Source organism: Candoia aspera, chromosome 1, assembly GCF_035149785.1.
Source record: "Candoia aspera isolate rCanAsp1 chromosome 1, rCanAsp1.hap2, whole genome shotgun sequence".
NCBI lineage: Eukaryota > Metazoa > Chordata > Lepidosauria > Squamata > Boidae > Candoia > Candoia aspera.
In genome coordinates this window covers 244,680,404-244,686,728 of record NC_086153.1, presented here as the reverse complement: position 1 = coordinate 244,686,728, position 6,325 = coordinate 244,680,404, and positions in this window count along the sequence as shown.

Below are 6,325 nucleotides of genomic sequence, written 5' to 3'. Positions count from 1 at the left end.
CAGCTTTCTTTGTATCTGCATACTATTCTTTCAATAAATCAGTTATCCTTAAGCACCTGCTTGTGAGACTGAGTTTGTCAGAATAGGCAACCATTACATAAAGTTGAGAATGAGCAAAAGCGCGCCAAATACAAACTAAAAACTCGTGCACAGCAACCGGATGCTTCACTTTCACCCAGTCCGGGACGTTTGCCAGTTCCCGCAGACTTGCAACAACAGTTTCTTTCCAAATTGAAATCTGACACTTGGTTGCAAGCAAACTTACACAAGGTTACTTTTGACGGCAATTTTGCTTGGAAAAATAATCGCCTCTATGTGCCTGATACTTTGCGCAAAGACATTTTGCTACGTTGCCATGATGACAAACTAGCTGGGCATTTTGGGTTTGTTAAAACACTCCATTTGGTTAGGCGCCAATTCTGGTGGCCAACAATAAGGCGAGATGTTAAAGACTATGTTGCCTCCTGCCCTGTCTGCGCTGGCTCCAAACGGAAGGTTGGGAAGCCCCAAGGGTTGTTGCAACCAGTGGCCAGCCCCTCTCACCCCTGGGAGGAGATCTCTATGGATTTTATCGTGGATTTACCTCCAAGCCAAAGGAAAACTGTGATCTGAGTTGTAAAAGACTTCTTCTCAAAACAAGCCCATTTCATTCCATGTGCTTCCATTCCCTCTGCACAACAACTAGCCCGCCTCTTTTTTGTACACGTGTACAGGATCCACGGGAGCCCCTCCCGTTTGGTGACTGACAGAGGCACACAATTTACGTCACAATTCTGGTGGGCTTTTATGAAATTGGTGGGCACCAAACAAGCGCTCTCCACTGCGTCGCATCCTGAGACTGACGGATCTACAGAGGCACTTAATTCCACACTGGAGCAATATTTGCGTGCTTTTGTGAACTATCAACAAGATAATCGGGTCGATCTCCTACCCTTTGCTGAAGTCGCCTACAACAATGCAGTACATCAAAGCACTGGTCAGGTGCCATTCCACACTGTCTTTGGATGCGATTTCGTACCCGTTCCTGAGCTTCCTCAACCAACCGCTCCTCCTACGTCCCCGGCAGACTGGGCAGCACATCTTGGGGACTCCTGGTCAAAAATAAAACAAGCTCTTGCTGATGCCCAGGCCACCTACAAACACTATGCTGACACCAAACGAGCACCTCAACCACTTTTTCAAGTTGGGGATAAAGTATACCTCTCCACGAAATTTATTAAATCACCCCAACCCTCAAAAAAGTTGGCACCCAAATTCGTGGGCCCATTTCCTATTGTTGCCAAAATTAATCCAGTTACTTTTAAGTTAGACTTGCCTCATAATCTTAAACGTTTGCATCCTGTTTTTCATTCCAGCTTACTCAAACCTTTCCATCAATCTGACCGCTGGCATCCACACCCCGCACCACCTGCGCCTATCATGATTGATGGCCAGCAACACTTTGAAGTCCAAGAAATTCTAGATTCTCAGCGCCTTCGTTCTACACTGCAATACTTGGTCCGCTGGAAGCATTTCCCACATCCTGAATGGGTGGCTGCTCAACATGCTCGCTCTCCTGTTTTAGTTACTCATTTTCATGCTGCCTACCCTACTAAACCTGCTCCTTAACTCTTCATTTTTCGTTAGGGGGGGCGATATGTCATGTTCACCATTTCAATGTTCTGAATACATCGTAATGTTTTGCATGTCATTTTCCTGACCTGGGTTTGCTGGAGGGAAATTTCCAGCCATGCCAGGCTGTAATCTGTTTACTGCATTGTGGAATGTATGTTTGGGTTATTGCCTCTGTCCAAGGTTACTTTCCCAGGCCGATGTGGGTAATGGTTGCTAACACCTGGGAAGGGGGCGGTTGCTAAGAGGGAGCGAGGGCGGGACTGGATTTGAAGCGAGGGTTTTTAGTTTGTATTTGGCGCGCTTTTGCTCATTCTCAGCTTTCTTTGTATCTGCATACTATTCTTTCAATAAATCAGTTATCCTTAAGCACCTGCTTGTGAGACTGAGTTTGTCAGAATAGGCAACCATTACATTTATTTTCTGTCTAGTAATAGCAGTCCTACAGTTCATTCATTTGAGGATCAGACAGAAAAAAATTTCAGATGCTCACTACACAGGAATGAGGGCTGAACTGAAGGTGTTGTGAAATAATTTGACATACACAGTACACGTCAGAAAATATGGAAGCAAAACGGAGTAAAAAATATTTTTTTTCACAAGAAAATGACAATTCTATATCTGACCATTTGATCTAAGGAAGGGACAGATAGCATTCTGAGCTATTGAAAGTTTTCTGCAAAACCAGTTTTTAACTTTAGGCAAATTTCCTTTACAAGATGTCTGCAAACATGTAGACTGAGACCCAATAAACCCCATTTAGCCAACAGCATCCATGGCAAGCCATGATGTCAAAATTACACTTATGTCATGATACCACCACACAAATGCCCTAATTATGTGATGACATCATCATGTCTGATATAAATATATTAGTTGCATCATTTCATGCTGGCATCATGATGAAGGCATCATCATTATTTCCCCCGCCCTCCCTGCCTCCCCATGATGCCAGTGCACTCAGTTGTGGTGATTGGCTGAGCATGATAGGAGCTGTATGGAAAGTGCCAAAACAGGAAATGCAAATTTATAACCTCTGGAATTCTCCAGCACTGAATGTGAGCTTTCCAGTTCGGTTCAGTATTTCCAATTAATATGGCCCTTTCTGTTTCTCCAGGCAGCTGTTTTTATAACACGTCTACAGCTTTTGGATCTAGTCACCTCCATTTCATCTGGGGGAAGGGGTGGAATGTAACCACAGGATTAAATTTCCATCTCAACAACAATAGCAAGGATGAAGGATTTTTATTGTGCTATTCATCATCCTAGCAATAATATCTCTCCTATGGAGATTCACTCTTTCCCATGCACCTGTTGGATTTATCTAAAGACAGACAGATCCAGCCAAAGTGGTGAATGGAACTGATCGCTTACATCTTGTTGGATGTAATCCAGGCAAACCCTTTTGAGCATGTTTTCTTCCATTAGCCAGCCCAATTTATAGAGACCAAAAAGCCTCCAGCCTCAGGATTTACATTTAAACATTTCCATTTATATTGAACTGTGGTCTGGGCTAATAGTTTCCCAACACAGTTTGAAATATTGCAGCGTGCATTGTGATGAAAACAAACTTGAAAGAAAGCTGGGGAAAATCAAGTTTTCAAAGAATTTTGCCTCAAATTGGATTGCAGGAAGAGGTAAATGTGAAGGATATGAGGTAAATGTGAATAAATGTGCGGAATAAATAAAGCTTAACCCCCCACTCCCAACAGTATCCTAAGATGCTGATAAAGTTGGAGGCATGTCATTTTAAAGGTGAACTACCCTACCTTCTGATTGGTCAACCACCACACTTGCATTGCTATAATGGCCTCATACCTGTACGTTTAATGATTAAATATAATTTGATCACGTTCCTTATACTACAATACAATGATTAAGGTGTCACTTTTTTTTTAAATGACCAAACGAGCTCTCTCTCTTTTCCTTTCCTTTGTTCAGAATCTTGTTGCATTGAGAAGGAACATTCAGAACATACCTTAATTTTCTCTGGTTAAGAATGCCACCTCTTCTCTTTGAGGCTCTAAATTTTTAGAATCTTAAATCATTGTCCTATAGTTCCCACCATATTCCTATGACATCTCTTGATTAATTACTGTTATCAGTCATTTTATAGATAGGCTTAATCCTAGAGTTTACTGCAGAATTTTTCTCTCTTGCATCTGGAAAAGTGATTACTTTTTCAGAGCCCAAGGCAGTGTAAGATATCCATTCAATTACCTTCTGAATTGACTTTGAACTTCAACAGTTACACCTTCCTAAGATTCTCTTAGCAGTTAATTAGATACTTAATGATGAATAATTCCATGATTTTTTAATGAAATCTATAGGGGTTTTTTAAGCATGCTAAAATCTTGTGCAAGGCAGAAGAAAGCAGAGCTTTTGCAGACTAGCTTATATTGAAATAATCGTCATATAGAAATGCAGTCCTCTAGTTAATAAGATTCTCTGTGTTTCACCTAAAACTGCATATTCACAAGCCATTTGTATATTTGAATTAAATTATCATTCACTCTGCTACAGTGCACACCCATTCTGACCATGTGCACATGTGATGTCGTAGTTAAGGTGGTGGGCTAGGATCAGGAAAACCGAGGTCCACTCTCAGCTATGCAAGTCCACTGGGTGACTTTGGGCCAGTCACTTTCTCTCAACCCAACCTACCTCACAGGTTATGTCTGCTAACTTCACCCATGGAGAGAAAGTAGGATGTACAGTGAAACTGCATAAATAAATAAATAAATAAATAAATAAATAAATAAATAAAGTAAGTAAGTAAGTAAGTTACAGTCTAGGTGATGCAGAAGGAGGTATAATGGCAGAATGGAGTTCTTTCATGTCTTATATCTATATTGACCATACATCCTTTATTATAAAAGGCAGCCCTTTATTTCAGAAAGCTGTCCTTTAGATTTATTTATTTATTTTTCAAAAACTCACTTTTGCCCTTTGTTTTGGTCATTTAACTTTTACTGTACAAATGGTACCACAAATGGACAGTCTTTCACATTCATGTGAAAAATATTGTCTTTTTAAAATAAATTTACATATACTGTTTGATTTTAGATAGTTTTATTAGAATATGCGTTTTTGTAAAGTTTTTCTCGGTTTTGCTCTTAAATTTTCCTTTGTAAAGCAAAGTGATAAACATAAACAGTTAATTTTTTTTATCCTTATGAACCTTTTTCAGATTTGCCCCCTTTTCAGGTTTGTCCTTTTATTTTTTCCAAGAAAATATGGTCACCGTACTTGTACATCAACTCTGCTTTTACAGGGCCATTATCTCAACTGATTCTTTTACCATGCTAATTTATATAATTATGAGATTTATTTAGTTATGAGATTTGTCTACTGCCTAAATCCAAAAGAACTCTAGGCAGCTATTGTGATACCCTTTCCCATGTCAAAGGATCATAAACGATAACTTGATTGTGGGAGGGGGCTATATAGAACAAACAAATGTGAGCTAAAATGGATCTTTTTTTAATATGAATTTTATTAAGTTTGAAACACAGATAAAAACTACAAAAAGCAAAAAACTACAAAATGAGAAAAAAACTAAAAAGGTCTGAAACACAAGAAAAAAGAATTTTAAAGATTGCATAAAGAAATGACTTCCAACTTTCAACAACAAGAATATACAGCAATTTCCATATTCAATTCCTTACTCTATATCAAACCAAGATCACATTATTTCTATAAATCCCTCCATTAGCACATATACAAATCACTAATGCAATTGCATCTTCCCCTTATAGAAAAAAAGAAAAAATATATATAAATTTCTAAATAAACTTTCCTCTCCCATGAAACAACATTTCTTTAATTATTTCCTTCCTACCACTATTTTATATATTTCTGTCCACTATAATAAAAATCAAATTATAAAAACATATAAATTGTCTACTTTTATAATTAATAATGCTACAGCAATCTTAACCTTATTCAAACTAAACACCAGGCAATTATTATTATAATCTATAATTACCTTATAGATACCTTATAAATCTTACAAATCAAACAAGCCTTTAAAAAAATCCATTAAAACTTAATCCAAATCATTAAAGAGAAATGAAATCATAATAGCCTCGTTATCAATCCAATTACACATTCTTAAATTTTTACCCCACTTCAAAATATACTAATTCATTTACATATCTCCGTATTACACCCAAGGCATTTTTCTTGCAAAAATCAAACAGCCCAACTACCCCCCTTAAAAACTCAAACTTCTCAGCAAAAAAACTTTCACAAAGCAGATTCCCTTCTTTCCCATAACATTCCCTCAGAAAAACAACTCTCCTTGTAATCTGCAGCTCAGACTGTCACTTTAACCCCTTCAGCACCAAAATGCAGTCTTTGTCTGGCACCACTTCAGTCTCGCTGTCAGTGGAAAGATCTCCATCCTTGTCAGAATCTTCATCTTCTTCCATAACATCTTCAGCCGGATGACACACTTTAGAAATAATATCTTCCCCAATGTCCTGAATAATCTGCAGAATAGCTTGATAGCAATCTGAAAAAATCTCTTTGAAGGTCTGCTCAGGCTCACAACAGGACTCTGAAAGAGCCTCCTTGAAATCATCCATGTTTCAGGCAGTAGATTATGGTGCCCCCTAGATATCTGACTCGCAGAGATAGGAATTAAAGAGTTAATAAAAAACTTCTGAGTGAAATTGAAACAGGAGAAAGTGTGCTAGCAAGCAGCTCTCAG